This window comes from Panicum virgatum, chromosome 8N (genome assembly GCF_016808335.1).
Source record: "Panicum virgatum strain AP13 chromosome 8N, P.virgatum_v5, whole genome shotgun sequence".
Classification (NCBI taxonomy): Eukaryota; Viridiplantae; Streptophyta; class Magnoliopsida; order Poales; family Poaceae; genus Panicum; species Panicum virgatum.
In genome coordinates this window covers 1,962,607-1,979,002 of record NC_053152.1, presented here as the reverse complement: position 1 = coordinate 1,979,002, position 16,396 = coordinate 1,962,607, and the positions used below count along the sequence as shown (strand labels likewise).

Sequence of the window (16,396 nt, the reverse complement as noted above, 5' to 3'; positions counted from 1 at the left end):
GCCCAAAAAGGTGTGGTGATGTTATGGTTTGCTTGGTTTTGGTCAATCCGAATAAGCAAAATTTATCCCTAAAAAAGCTGAAGTAGCAGGTTCAGTTAAAAATGGCCCTAACTCGTCAGTTCATAACTTTTTTCTTTTTGTTTACAAACTGATTAGCAGTCTCTTATAGCTGATGGGGCGTTGATGATTTGGTTTAATTCGGCAAACCAATTCTAAACTCAATATTTATTTACACAGATTCTATGTTTGATGGTTACAAACTGATTAGCAGTCTCTGTTAGCTGATAGGGCGTTGATTTGGCTTAATTCGGCAAACTAATACTGCACACGGACTCTATGTTTGACAGACCTCATCACTAGGAATGGCGATCGCAGGACACAGGGTGCAAGGAGAAGGATGACGGGGAGGATGGGAGCAGAGGTGAGGATGGGGACACCGTGAAGCAGCGGTTCTCGCAGCTGCTGCACTGCAAGATGCATCCGACAACAGCAGGCATGGTGGTTTTCTCATTGCCGCGCCGCGCCACCGAGGACTGCTTCCTACCTCTGGTACGTAACTTGCATTGGCTTAGCTTGGAAGAAGTTTCATCTTTTTGTCCCAGGTTGGTACTTTGAGCTGCTTTGCTGAACTGTGTGGTTTTGGGGCATGCTGGTCTCAGGGACCGAAGTCGGCGACCAGAGAGGGGGGTGAATGGGAGCCGATCAAATTTTTTTCGAAATTCGAATCGTCGGCCTATATCCCGAAAATCACCCAAGCCCTCTAGCGTTCTGACCAGAGTTTGGAGTAGCTATTGAAAAGCTAAACCAACACAAAAGGCCTCGAACGAGCGAGCGAAATCACGACGCAAATCGGAAGCGAATTGAGAGAAACCGCAGAACTGATCTGCCAGGACCGGTCTGACCGGTGCACTGTACCGGTCTGACCGGTCGCGGCTGTTCAGAAACTAGCAGACCAGTCTGACCGGTCTTGCCTACCGATCTGACCGGTGGCACCCAGAAACCCCCCGAAAACTTGGGTTCAAACGATGAATCTCAACCAAACGACCAAGAAAATCGATGAAACTTGGGGGATAGCTTCGCCCCTACCCCATGAACATATCCCTAAGAGATCTCGTCCTAAAGATCAATAAATCTTGAAAATTCGAGGGGAGATCAAGAAGGATTGAGTTTTCCCAAAAAAAACGCAAGAACTCCAATTCTGAAGAGCTAGCGATTCCAGAAGGTTTGGCACGAGGCTAGAAGCAGAGGAACCACTACAAAGAGCTCATGGAACCGTCGCAATTGTGTGCACCAAAAACGAAACCAAAATCCATCACAAACGGACACACAAATGAGGAGATTGAATCGATTCAAAAGCCCAGAGGGCACGAGAAGGATAGGGCCTCCTTTTCCAATCAAATCTCACACAAGGTCTCAACAATCCATGGACAAAATCTACTCTAAAGAGAGGAACAGAGGGAGAGGAACACAGGGACGGCGGCCTGGGAGATAGAACAATTCACGGACGAAATACCAAAGCCGCAATTAACCTAACACAAGTGAAGGGGTATTTATACCCGCGGGACTGGTCAGACCGGTACGCTGGACCGGTCAAACCGGTTGATTAGACCGGTCAGACCGGTGCCAGAGACCGGTCAGACCGGTTGGCCCGCAGCACTCCCTGTACACGATCTCATCCGACGGCTGAGGTTCTTTCTTCGAAACGAAGTCTTCTCCGCGATGCCGCCATCTTGATGAAGATTAGGTCCGCGGTTTTGGAGGGTCCGCGAAACCCGGGTAGGTGGCCGGTTTTGAGAAAACCGCCAAAACCTCACGCGCGGGAAGATTCCCGCCTCCACGCCGTGGCCATAGACGTCGTTCCCGCCTCGGCCTTCTGACGGCCCAAGACGCCGCTCGACGCCCGTCACCTCCTCGCCCGCAGCGAGGCCCTAGACGCCGTCGACGCCCGTCGCCTCCGTCAGTCCCGAGACCGACGCCCATGCCTCCACGACTTGGCGTCTTCAACCGCCGTCCGTCTCCTTGGTTTTGTGGCGCAAACCAAGAAACCAACCTCCCGTCGCCGCTTGCGCCCTCGATCCAGGAGTGGATGCCACAGCTGCCGCCCGGTCCGAGCTCCGGTCCTGGCTGCCCTTCACCGCCGTCCACCGCACGGTCCATCGGCCACAACACCTCCACGGCAGCTCCCCATCGACACTCGACGCCCGTGTACCTGCAATCCAAAGACCAAGCGCATGATCACACCGCACGGTTGACAATTCACTCATCACAAGCAGGATAGAGTACTCAACATTCCTCAATCTCCCCCTTGATGAGTGCATTGTCAACACACCACAAACGAACCAAGAGAAGTGAAACCAGAAAAGAACAAAGAAGCACAAGCAAGTGACGAAAGGCTCAGAAAGGCAAGAACAGTCACTTACTCAAGCACAGATCGATTCCCTAAGACAAGGGCAACGGCTCGACGCAATCGATCAAAAGCCAAAACATGACTCCGCAAAGACAGAGGTAACGCTCGACGCAGTCATGCAAGAAGCAGAGGGAAAACGAGGAAACCAGGAGCCAAAACCAAAGCAGAAACTCCCCAAGAAAAGTTTTTCCCTCTCACAAGTGCAACTCTCCCAAAATGATGCACTCTCAAAGCCCTGTGCACAACAGGTTTTTCAAAAATCAAACAAGTCTCCCCCTTGTTCGATCACTTCTCCCAAAATTTTAGCCTAAACCAAAGCAGAAACTCCCCAAGAAAAGTTTTTCCCTCTCACAAGTGCAACTCTCCCAAAATGATGCACTCTCAAAGCCCTGTGCACAACAGGTTTTTCAAAAATCAAACAAGTCTCCCCCTTGTTCGATCACTTCTCCCAAAATTCTCCCCCTTGTTGGCACATGCACACATCAAGCCTAAAAAGACCTAAAGCTCCCCCTGAAGCTGAGACTCCCCCTAAACAGATGCTATGCCATGAATGCAATGCAGGAGTTGTGAGTGAAAGCATTCATGGATACAAAGATATGAGCAACATCTAGTCACAAGCACGTGTGCATTCATAAACAAGACCTGCATCTAGCTCAACAGGGTATATCAAATCAGTCTAGAGCTAAGCAAGTTCAATTTAGGAGAAATAAAAGCATCACCCATGATCTAGCACTAACAAATAGGGAATGGAAAGCAGTGCTACTCATACTCATACAGGTGAGCCAAACCAGCCAAAAGCATGTTGCAAACATTCATTTTTCGATCAAATTTATATCAAGCAATTCTTAATGCCAGGGGTTGAAAGCTTGTCATGCTTTACTTAGCAACGAGGCCAAGCCTATGCCAAAGACAATCAGAAGCTTAAGGCACTCGTTTCAGTCATGCACAGCTGTGACACCCCAGGTGTCAGTACTTTTAAATACAATCATTGTACCTTAGCTACAGATAAAATAAAAATTTGAGAAATTAATTCAAAGAGAAAGGACCAAATAAAATACAAGTCATACAAAGGAAATTAAAGGAGAAATAAAAAGGAGTGAAAAGCTACTCAAAATTTAATTCAAAAATGTGCACAAAATTTTTGTTGGCTCATGAGAGGTGTTTCAATTGACATGTGCTCAATTGAACTTCAGCCAAAATCAAGTCAAAAACTGAATAAAACTAAAGTCCTTTTGTGCAAATATGCAAATGTGCCAATAGTTCAAAATGAGAGTTTCAAATGAAAATTTACATAACACAAAAGTTGTAGATCTTGAAAAGTTATGCAAAAGTGGTATTCAACACTTTTCCATTTGAGCCCTCCAAATAGGAGAAAATTTTTGTTTACCGAAAGGTCCCTGGAATATCAGAAATCCCAAATAGGCCCTCACCTTCACCTCTCTCTCTCCCGGTGCTCTGTTTTCCCGCCGCCCGCCGTACGCCGCCGGTGGACTTCGTCCACCGCGCGCCCACGGCCAAATGGACCCGGGGAAACCGTTTAACGCCACCTGGCCCGCCCCTTGGCACCTCCTCGCGCGCACACGCGTCTCAGACCCCTTCCCGAGCCGCCACGATACCCCCGGCCGGCGCAGCGCCGCTGCAGCTCCGCCCGCTCGCCGTCGAGCCACCCAGGACCAAATCAACCGCCCCCAGTCACTGCATTCCTCCCCCAGGAGCTCCTTGGCCTATAAAGACCCCCAGCACCCCACAGTCGCGCCCCTTCTTCCCCTTCTTCCTCCTCCCGCCGCTCCGCCATGGCCGCCGAGATCCAGCTCGCGCGGACCGGCTAGCCCAGCCCCACATTGCCCCCTCCGACCACCGCAGCAGCTTCGCCACCTCCCAGATAAGCTCCACGCGCGCGGAATCGAACCCAAACCCCCTCCCGAAGCCGTTCCCCTTTTGCGCCGCCGCCGGCGAGCTCAGGCTCACCGCGGACCGGCCAGCTCCGGGGAAGACCGAGCCCGACAGCTACCCCAGAAGCATCCACGAGCTCACGCGGTGCTCGTGCGCACCTTGTTCCCCTACCCCGAGCCCTCCTTCGCCTCCAGCGCCGGCGAACCGAACAACCGACCCGCCATCAACGCCGACGAGCTTGAACCTGAGCTCCAAACGCTCGAACGTCGACCAGGGTAGGTGTTCCTCGATCCTTTCTCCCCCACGCGCCTCCCCGTGGCAGCCCCGGTAAGCCCTGCACCGCAGAACACCACCGGCAAGATGCCACGGCGGAGAAGGCCGGCGAAGGACCCGGTTGTAATTTCTTTTTTTCGTTCAAGGGTGTCTCTGCAAGTTTTACAGTGTATACCAATGAACTTCTAAAATGCGAAACAAATCACAGAAAAATCAGACAAATGCAAACTCAACTGATCTGGAATCCTTGTAACAAAATCTACAAATTTTGTAACATTCACATTTGCAGAAACTCAACCGAATTTAATCTAGGAAAAAGATTAAGAAAACCACCTTATGCATGTTCATGAAGTTTTGCTCAGAAAATGACTTTGATTTTTGGATATGTTATAACTAATGGGATGCTAAGATCACAGTAAAAAGATGACACCAAACCAAAACAGTTATCGGGTTAGAACAATCAAGATTCTCTAATCTGTTGTTAGCAATCTCGATTTAATTCTGGAAAATATGTACATGAACTTGCTCTGAAAATTTTACTACAGCCTTGTGCCACTGAATCCCTGCAAATCTCAAAAATTCAAATTTATTAGAGTTCATTTGCTATATACCATGATTTATGCTTGTTTAATCAACTTAATTCCTCATATATAGTTCTTATGCTCAGAAAAATCCATGTTTATTTCTGGAGTCTCTTTTTAGCTCTATGTTCCTGTCTAAAAATTTTGAGATGCAGTTACAGAGTTTTGCCTTGGTGAATAATCATGCTTAACATCTTAGGGCTAGATTTACTATTTTTGTTCTGAGTAATCTGCAATGTTTCTGGTCATTATTTTTGGGCATGATCTTGTTTAGAGTATGTTCTACCTGTGGTAAAAAGTTCAGATGCAATACTGGTCGGATGCATCTTGAGAAATTCATGCAAACTCATGTTAAATTAACTGAATAACTAATCTATCATAGTAAGTTAAATGTTGAAAAATTTTCTGGAGTATGTTTAACTCAGGACTAGTCTCTGGTAAAAATTTGAGAAGCAAATCCTTAGTAAAACTTTCTGTAGATTTAATCTTTGTTAATGGCCTGCTGTTTTTAATCTTTTTATCACCGCTGCTATATAAGTGTATAAAATCTGGAAAAATTTCAGTACTGATTTTATGCTTTGAAGTTGCTTGCATAAAATTTGTAGAACCAGAATCCATGTTGAACATTCTGTACAAAAAGATGAAGTAACTAGAGTAATCCTTTTGCGTGAATAGTTATAGTTCTTGCTCTATGGTAGATGCTGAAATTTATACCCTAATGTTCAAGTTTGAATCTGAGTTACTTTAGTGTTTCATCACTAGCTCTTTAGTAGTGGTGTTGTTAAGGAATAATGAAAGCATGCTATGTGTTGAAATAAAAAAATGAAAACCCAAAACCCCACTCATTCATGAATAACCGTATTTATGTTTGCTACTCTATAAACGGTTGCCCATGCAATGAAATGTGAAATCATCACTAAATTAACTTTCATGGACTACAACTTTATCGTGAAGGAAAGAAATTATATCCCTGAATAACTCAAAATCTTGCATTGCATATAGAAACGGTTAACCTCGCGGACGGAGACTACGAACTGGTGCCCGCGGACTCTCGTGCGGAGCAGGAGGTTAATCTGAACTGTACTAACTTGTCCCAAGACCTGGGCCAAGCCCCAGAAGCTTTTCTGCCTGACAGTGCCCAAGAAGGCAAGCCCCGGAGCATAATCCCACTATTTTCCGAAGTTTCATTCTGCTATCTATTTATTAATGTATGATAATAGTTGGTTTTCTGCAATTAAGTTCTCTAGGCGTTGATCGAAAACCCTAGATGCATGATCCATAGGAACCTATGTTTGATACCGGATCTTTTTATCGACTAGTTGCCATGCTAAATAGGTTCGGTAGAAGTCGAGTGGTTCCCTGCCTCTCGCGAGCAAATAGGATTTGTACTGACTTTAATTCCTGTTGAAATGTAAGGACAACGGGCGGGGTTGTGTAGTTGTGATACCCCGCTGGTGTAGTCAAAAATGGCTAAGGTCGCGGTGTGTGGCTCATTTCGCTAAGCGTTTGAAAGTACTAGCCACATACCGAGAAATATGGTAATCGGTAAGCTTAAGTACCTGATTGGACCGGCGAGTGGAACGATCTCGCACCCTCCTGGTAGAAGTAGGGTTTATTTTTATGTCGCGACGTACGGGTGCAGAGTGGTCGGACTCTGTAGTCGGGGAGGGTGTTCCGGATCCACGGACTGGAAAGAAAGGGGAAAAGTAGCGTGGGCGGGAGCGAAGTCGATCCCCATGCGTGTGGTCTAGGTTCCCCTGGCCAGGTTGAAATTCGATTCAGAATCGTCCGCCTCTCACGGCATGAGATTGCTTAATGATTTCGGTCACATAGAGTAACAAGTGGAATACGATGATGAAAATACTGCTGGTTGATTAAATGGTTGCTCTACCATGTTTGAGTAGAGTTAGTTGCAAATTTAGAATGGTTAACTCTACTAGAATCTGGCTAAGTAAAACCTGAAGGTAAGGATCAACACTTAGCGGCATTTTTGGCAAACAAACCCCACCAACCAAAAAGCCTTGCATGTCTAGTTATCGGACTATGTTATATCCGGAGACGGGTCAGTCTTGCTGAGTATTAGTATACTCAGCCTTGCTTGTGGCACTGTTTTTCAGGTACTAACTTTGAAGATCTGTTTGCGAGTCTTACTTGGCCTTGCACTCTGCCTCCGGGTTGGTCGGTTGAGTGGGATGGCCCTTCAGCTGGTGCTAATCACCCTCCCGCTGAGTGACGCATTCGTACGGGCTTTACCGATGCGTCACGTTATCTCGCTAGTTATCTTACTGCTTCCGCTGAACTTTGAGACTTGAATAATTGAGGAGTTGGAACTCCGTAGTTCTTCGCTAGTCTGAACATGGTTTGTAATAAATTTTCTTTCCGCTGCAATCACTCTGAGATGTATGAAATGGTTTGTGTTGTAATCTCTGGGCTCACCTTCGTGTGAGTGTTGTCTGCTGATCCTGGAATAGCGTGGCTTTTATCGAGGCTTCACTCGAGGAACTGCCGGTGAGTGCCAGATTGGGTCAGAGTTGCTTAGCAACGAAGATCAGTGCACCCGGGCCCAGTAGTTTTGGGCGGTTCCGCCACAGCAGCCTTGCCCGGGTTCTCACAAGTGCAAAGTGAGCCATCCCGAAAGCTCGATTAGTGCGACAAGCAATCCCACCTGGATCTTTTCAAACCAATTCAAGTGCAGTTCAAGCAATTTTATTAGATTTAGATCATTTCAAGTATGAATTGCTGAATGAAAGGCTACACTAGCATGAATAAGATAGCAAAGCACATAAACACGCCCTAACATGCTACTAGCCAAAACAGGGTGATCATGTTTTCAGATTTTCAAATCAAAATAGCTTAACTCAGATGATGTCATATACACAGTGGAGCAAGCTATACATGATCAAATTTATCAACTCACACTAGCAGGCACTAGAAGATCATAGCAATGTATACAAGAATGCTAGTGCAAGTGAGACAATGCAAAATGCAAACATGTACAATGCATATGCACAATGCAACTAACCAAGCTAAAACTAAGAGAAAGACAAAGAAAAAACCAAAAGCTGTGCAACTGAAGAACTCAGCAAATACAACGGCTCAAAGACATACAGGACTAGACCAAAATGGATCCAACTGAGTACCATGAAAAGGTAACAATTAGAAAACCACAGGTCTATCCTGGGAAGAGAACGTACAAGCCAAACGCTTACATACCTTGATGAAGATCCCGCTGGACCTAGAGCATAGCAAGCTCGAGGTCACCTCCACAGTGTCCTCAGCGGGTCCACCTCCTGTTCGACCAAATCTGTAGTCGAAGTAGGAAGGGGATGGAGCCTGCAGCCGGCGAAGTAACTCCAGACCATCATCAGCACCTGAGGTAGATCTCCCCCTCAACAAGTGATACCTAGCACAAGAGAAGCTAGGACACAAGGAAATAGCAAACACCAAAGATCCAGAGCAAAACTCAAGCAAACGGTTAGGTGTTAGTCAAACTACATGCAAAAGTATACCAAAAGACACTCTAGAACATATCAAGACAGAAGATATTCCTAGAAAAGTCTAAAGGCACTCAAAAGCAAGAACCAATGCAGCAAGACTATATGAAGAAGATACTTGAGCTAGCAACCAGAACTAAGGAGCAAAAGCTACACAAGCGTGAGGGGACTGGACAAAGCACACACCCTGAGCTAGCAAGAGTCATGACAAAATGAAAATCATAAAAACTAGCATACAGAGTGGCTAGTCCACCCAAGCACAAGCACAGACCTAGCAAGCAAAACAAGTAGAGATGTAGAATCTACAACATGTCACACGCAGAAAATGTACAAAGAACTCAAAAGATAAACTCAAATATACATAGGATACAACAGCCACCATGGGCTATCCATCAGCCTTGGAGAACCATCAAGTCTTGATCAAACCTACATAAGACCAAGATCCATGGAGCACTTGTTCTCCAGGCCTCCAACCTGCATCACCATCGAGACAAAGGAGGAGCAAACGTCTTGACACTGGGGTTAGCAAAGTGAGAAGCAAACCAGTGACGAGCCATCTACTCTACAGAAGGATAAGCAAAGTCAGGCAAAGCGTATCCCCTGTCCCGTCTACCGCGAGGCTGACGAACACCACCGTGAGGAAAGCGTGGAGCCTCAAAACCTCCTCCAAAGCCTCGGTCCCGTGGTCCATAGCTGTACTGAAAATGACCAGGAGCACGACCAGCAAAGCGACCACCCGCTGGAGCACGGTGACCACCACCGTCTCCCTGACCTCCACCTACACGGCGCGCCCTAGCATCTTGCCTACCACCACGCCGAGAAGGACCATGCACCCGAGCAGAGTACATGTTCGCGTTCCGTCTCTCCTGCTCTCTCCTCACAGCCCGCTTCCTCCTGAAGCAAAACTCCTCCAGGTGACCTTTCCTATCACAGAACTCACAGTGGTACCTCACCTCACGCTTGGGAGGTGGAGGCCTAGCCTGCGGACGGGGAGGAGCAGCCCTCTTCTTCTGAGCAACCTGGGCTGCGGCAGCAGGGAGCGTGTCGAGGGAATTCCTCAACACATTGGGCTTTGGAACCCAAACCTGCTTCTGCGGAGGTGCTTTCGGTGGTTCTTTAAGCACACCATCCGCGGGGTCCACAAGCGAAGGCTGCGTGCTCGTGCTAGCAGTGTTTCCAGCAGCCGTGCCAATCTTACCATACAACCTGTCAAAGTCTGACTTCGTGTATATGTAACCGACCCCAAACTCATCACCACGCTTGAACTGCTTAATCATCATGCCCAACTGCGGCTCACTGCTAGAAACCCAACTCAGAATCGCCCTAAGGTATGTGTTCTCATTCTCCAAGTTGGCCTTCTCTACCGCAAGATTATCCAAATCAGAGATCAAACCAGGGCAAACAGAGCAGTCAATAGGTGGGCTAGACTCTACGACCTTAGTCTTTCCAAAAGACTTGATCAAAGCGTTCTTCTCATCTAGCTCCGATCTAAGCGTGGGACAAAGCTTACAAGCACCAAGCAAAACAGGCCTAGATCTAAGCTCCTCTAGTTCACAAACAACAGTAGCAAACTTGGACTGCAAAGAAGCTAGATCGGACTTGAAGATAGGACACTCATCGCATTCAAGCACATCACTAACAATGGGAGCGTCCTTGACAAGTTCAAGCTCATGCTTGGCCTTGGCTAGCTCGTGAGACACGTCAGAAAGCGAAGTCTTAGCAACATCTAAGTTCACGACGTTCTCATCATGCTTGGCACGGAGAGCAACAAGATCATTCATGTGAGATATGCAGCCAGCGCACTCATCCTCACTAGATTTCTCCCTAGCACAAGCCAGCTCAGCCCTAAGCTTTCTACGCTCTCTAGCTGCTTCCTTAAGCAGCCTCTTCTGGTTGTCGAGAGCGGCGTACAACTCCCTAACCTCTGTATCAAGCAGGTCGATCGTGGAGTTTACCTCTGAATCGCTCTCGGATCCAGGAGAAGAGCCGGACTGTGTCGGTGTAGCATGTCCACCTAAAGACGCACGAGCACCATCGACTTCGCCCGCCATGGTGCAGAAGCTCTTGCGCCGACCGGCCGCCAAGCAAAGGCCGATGAAGCCGGTGGCTTCCTTGTCCCGCTTCTTCTTCTTCTTGTCATCATCGTCGGAGGTCGGTGAAGAAGAGCGGTCGGTGTCGGAGCTCTTGTCGAGGTCGCTGAGCTGCGCCAGGAAGGCCTTCTCCCGCTTCTTGGCCTTGTACTGGAAGCGCTTCTTGAGCGACTCCTTGTCGAAGCGTCCTCCCCGGTCACGACTGCGATGCTTGTGGCGCCGACGCTCCTTGTTGGAGCCTCCCTCGTCGCGGTGGCGGTGGCGGTAGTAGTCGAAGGAGTTGTTCTGGCCACCGCCGGACTTCTTGGGGAAATCGGCGATGAAGTGGTTCAGATCGCCGCAGTTGTAGCACCCGGGGTTCTTCTTCCTTTGCCTGTTGTGGTAGACGCGCTGGAACTTGCTGATGAGGAGGCACAAATCGTCATCACCCAGCGTCTCCAGCTGCTCATCTGAAACAGAAGTCAAAGTGGCAAGAGAAAAGCCAAGAGCAGAGTTAGCGTTAGAGCTCGATCCACCTGGGCCAGTCACAAGAGCGACGCTCTTGGAAGGAGGGGCACCATTGAGCTTGGCTCGTGTCTGGTTATCCACCTCTGTGGCCTTGAGCTTGCTAAAAAGCTCGTTCACCGTCAGAGTCTCATAGCCAGCAGACTCAATGATGGTGTTCACCTTGAGATCCCACACAGAGTGATCAAGTGCGTAAAGCAACTTGAGGGCCTTCTCGTGCTCTGTGTACTCAAGGGCACTAGCAGATCTGTTCGCATTGACTTTGTTCACAATCGACTGAACATTAAGTCAATGCTCTCACCTGGCTCCTGTGTGAAGTTCTCGTATTCACGCCGGTGAGTCTCGAACAGTCTGGCCTTCACCTGAGGTGTACCCTCGTGGTAGTTCTCAAGGCACGTCCAAATCTTGTGGGCTTCCTGAAAACCCTGGACGCGTGAGAACTCCGCACGAGAAACGCCAGCGAACAAGGCATTGACGGCCTTGGTGTTAGCCTCGTGCTGGGTCACCTGGAGAGGTGTGGTCCGAACAGCAAGCACCTCGTAAAGCTAGTTCGTGGTAATTTCCCAGACATCGGCTCCCATGCTCTGCAGGAAGGCTCTCATGCGAACCTTCCAGTAGGCATAGTCCTCGCCGGAAAACACCAAGATCTTATCAAGACTCGCCATGGTCGCCGAGTGGTTTTCGAACCGGTTAAGGTATTGAAAACCTCAATTGAGCTCTGATACCAATTGAGGGACCGAAGCCGGCGACCAGAGGGGGGTGAATGAGAGCCGATCAAAATTTTTTCGAAATTCGAATCGTCGGCCTATATCCCGAAAATCACCCAAGCCCTCTAGCGTTCTGACCAGAGTTTGGAGTAGCTATTGAAAAGCTAAACCAACACAAAAGGCCTCGAACGAGCGAGCGAAATCACGACGCAAATCGGAAGCGAATTGAGAGAAACCGCAGAACTGATCTGCCAGGACCGGTCTGACCGGTGCACTGTACCGGTCTGACCGGTCGCGGCTGTTCAGAAACTAGCAGACCGGTCTGACCGGTCTGACCGGTGGCACCCAGAAAACCCCCGAAAACTTGGGTTCAAACGATGAATCTCAACCAAACGACCAAGAAAATCGATGAAACTTAGGGGATAGCTTCGCCCCTACCCCATGAACATATTCCTAAGAGATCTCGTCCTAAAGATCAACAAATCTTGAGAATTCGAGGGGAGATCAAGAAGGATTGGGTTTTCTCAAAAAAACTCAAGAACTCCAATTCTCAAGAGCTAGCGATTCCAGAAGGTTTGGCACGAGGCTAGAAGTAGAGGAACCACTATAAAGAGCTCATGGAACCGTCGCAATCGTGTGCACCAAAAACGAAACCAAAATCCATCACAAACGGGCACACAAATGAGGGGATTGAATCGATTCAAAAGCCCAGAGGGCACGAGCAGGATAGGGCCTCCTTTCCCAATCAAATCCCACACAAGGTCTCAACAATCCATGGACAAAATCTACTCTAAAGAGAGGAACAGAGTGAGAGGAACACAGGGGCGGCGGCCTGGGAGATAGAACAATTCACGGACGAAATACCAAAGCCGCAATTAACCTAACACAAGTGAAGGGGTATTTATACCCGCGGGACCGGTCAGACCGGTTGATTAGACCGGTCAGACCGGTGCCAGGGACCGGTCAGACCGGTTGGCCTGCAGCACCCCATGTACACGATCTCATCCGACGGCCGAGGTTCTTTCTTCGAAACGAAGTCTTCTCCGCGATGCCGCCATCTTGATGAAGATCAGGTCCGCGGTTTTGGAGGGTCCGCGAAACCCGGGTAGGTGGCCTGTTTTGAGAAAACCGCCAAAACCTCACGTGCGGGAAGATTCCCGCCTCCACGCCGTGGCCCTAGACGCCGTTCCCGCCTCGGCCTTCTGACGGCCCTAGACGCCGCCCGACGCCCGTCACCTCCTCGCCGGCAGCGAGGCCCTAGACGCCATCGACGCCCGTCGCCTCCGTCAGTCCCGAGACCGACGCCCGTGCCTCCACGACTTGGCGTCTTCAACCGCCGTCCGCCTCCTTGGTTTTGTGGCGCAAACCAAGAAACCCGGCTCCCGTCGCCGCTTGCACCATCGATCCAGGAGTGGACGCCACAGCTGCCGCCCGGTCCGAGCTCCGGTCCTGGCTGCCCTTCACCGCCGTCCACCGCACGGTCCATCGGCCACAGCACCTCCACGGCAGCTCCCCGTCGACACTCGACGCCCGTGTACCTGCAATCCAAAGACCAAGCGCACGATCACACCGCACGGTTGACAATTCACTCATCACAAGCAGGATAGAGTACTCAACATTCCTCATGGTCTGAAGTATTACAGCCAGCAGTGACCGTCGCTGCCTCGCAGGAACTTGGCCATCCAGCAGGCAGAAGCCAAAGATCCGCCACATCTATCGAGGTTCATCAATGGAACCGCAGTTCTGGGTACTTGCCTACTGTATGTTTATTTATTTATTTGTGTATAATCATGTGACTCCCATTTGTGCTTGTGGGCATTGACACATATGTGTATGTGTCTCTCATTTGTGCTTGAGGGCACTGCATACTGTTGTACTAGGTGTTTATTTACCGTCATTGTATTTATATAATTTTTGTTAAATATTGCTGGACTTATCCTTCCTGTAACAACCACGGTCACTTTTCCGAATGGCAGGATCATCTGATCAACTTTGAGGACATCATTAAGCCTGATAAAGGATACTATGTGTAAGTAGTTCTGAGAATTCTGTTGGCCTATAATTTCCTCATGCGATTATAGCTATATTTTTATTATCCAATGGACAATATATCAATACTTGAACTTATATTTTGCCTGGTCTTGATTAAGGTCATGTGTGATGCAATATGTAAATGGGTACATTAGCTTAAGCAGATGCCGCTTGGACTTAATTGATACTCATAGTTCTTAAAAATGCAGATGCCGCTTGGACACAACTGAATGTTCTTTCTTAGAAGGTTTCTCTTCTAGAAATTCTGTTGCTGGGCATATCATGAACTTAGCTAGCAGGCTTGGAATGTGCCAGCTCAAGGTATGAAGTCTGCTAGCTCATTCAGCATGATGTCTCATATTTACATTTAAAAAATATTTATATGTTGCCAAAAAGAGAGAATAGTCAAATATTGAAGACTAGAGCTTAAGGCCCGTTGACGCCATTGGAGGCGTCAAGATCGTCTACATGCACCTGAATTCCAGTTTAATTGCGAGCATTGTCTGATTGTCGTTGACGAAAATTTCTCAGCCCTACTGAGTTTGCCCTTGTGTGACTTGTAGTGTGGATGCAGTGTGAAAACTGGTAGAATCTCGTTTGCCAAATTAGGCAAGGCTTTCTTTCTGCATATAGGTTCACTGGTCTTCACTAATTAAGTTTTCATTTTTTGGGTTAGGAAGTTCACATATTCATCAGAGTTGAGTATTTAATATGAACATCTTTCTGAATTGCATGCTTGTCATATGGTGTTGCTCCATTATTTTTTGCTATGTCTGATTACACTATGTGCCGTGCAGGTGTGATCAATAGAATATGAATATGACCATGATGGATATTATTTAGCTATTAATGATTGTTTACAGAGTACACACCTGAAACCTGTTAAACAATGTATAGACAGAAATGACAGATTTGCATCCCTCATTTTCAGAAAGTCAAAACTCTTATTTTTTTGGGTCATATCTTGCAAGTTTTAGTTGCTTGCAAAAATATGGCTGCAATGTTACCGACCAATGTTATGGATGATGACATCAACAAGCTCTGCAGGTGCATTGATCTGGGGTTTGGGTTCAATCCATCCTCCCCTCCAATACCATTGCCATAACGAAGGTACGTATGCACCAGCCCCAACATGATTGCGGTTTGTTTGGTGGGGGAAGGCTAATTCTGTAGGCTGTTAGTTTTTCCACAGCATTAGAATTCGATTAGGGAGGAGGCAATAGAGGCATTTGGGACTTGTCTGGAGTGCATGCTATTCAAGGATAACAAGCGGTGCTGGGGCTCAAGGTACGTATCCATCCACATTTTGATCTTAGTATGTCTGAAATTCCATGGTGCTTCATATGAAAATAATATCTCTGCATCTTCAAGGTACATATCCATCCACAATTCATTTGAGTTTTAGAAAACCTCAAACCGCTGTAGGCTGTGGCAATAATCTGGTATACATGTCACCTACCTACATTGCAGAGAATGTCCCTGTAGGCTGTGGTAAGCTAGCTTTCATAAGTCGATTCTGTTGGACAAACTTCGATTAATTGGTAAATTCTGACTTTACTGGCTCTGGACGTTCTGAGTACTTTCTAATAATATGGGAGCTAAGAGCCTAAGACTTGCTATAATGTTATCTCAAACCGTCTCAACTATATTATTTTATTTGCAGGTCACTTAATAGCAACCATTTGACCGGACAGATACCAGAATTTATTTGGATTATTTATGCCAGCACATCAAACTCTCTGTTTTTTACAATCCATTGTAGCTTATTTTGCTCGGTTATGCCGGTAACCACATAATCTTGATCGGTCTGTCAAGTGTTGGAATGCCATGACCGTGCTGCAATATGAACAACAAGGTATTTTGTTGCTTATTAATGTAGCAGTTTGTTGGTTAACTGCTTACTGAAAATGTTCGGATGCAGATTCGATTTTGTTGCAGATATGTAACAGTTTCATGCATTGAACTATATATATAAGTGATCTGTACTGTGATTTTTAATTTTGAGGTGTTTTGACATGTTTGAAAGTAGACTCATCTTGTTAAATGCTATTTGAAGGACACTAAGCATCTGGGAAAATATGATGAATTAAGAGGAAATTAGTCATTTACTCGAGTAAACAGTACTGAAAATGCGGGTGCTACATATCTTAGTATGCATCATTCAATGCTTGAAACTACACCATGGCCTTATGGTAGGTGATATTTTCTGATTAGCTTCATTACAGGGTGTTTGGAGTTGCATACATGGTCTTGGATAGAGTCAATGAAATTTTGTAGTTAAACATTTCTGTCATTTCTATAAGAAATGCTATGGTTTTTCCCATCCGTGTCTTATCCAGTGCAATTTTTTTATAAAGTTTCTTTTGACACAGTTGAGCTGATTTGTTATGTGTGTCATGTTTGGAGGTTGTGCCGG

The 16,396-nt window shown here is 47.2% G+C and overlaps 1 long non-coding RNA gene across 3 annotated transcripts; it reads left to right on the top strand.

Moving 5' to 3' along the window:
- The first annotated feature begins 351 nt into the window (after positions 1 to 351).
- LOC120686075 lies at positions 352 to 15,919 on the top strand. Of its 3 annotated transcripts, none has more exons than XR_005679951.1 (6): positions 352 to 549; positions 13,585 to 13,696; positions 13,926 to 13,978; positions 14,190 to 14,301; positions 15,028 to 15,090; positions 15,173 to 15,919. It is a non-coding gene; the product is annotated as an uncharacterized LOC120686075 (long non-coding RNA). The 3 variants fall into 3 exon arrangements; XR_005679950.1 differs by having other exon boundaries at positions 15,162 to 15,919; XR_005679949.1 differs by having other exon boundaries at positions 15,028 to 15,919.
- The last annotated feature ends 477 nt before the right edge of the window (positions 15,920 to 16,396 follow it).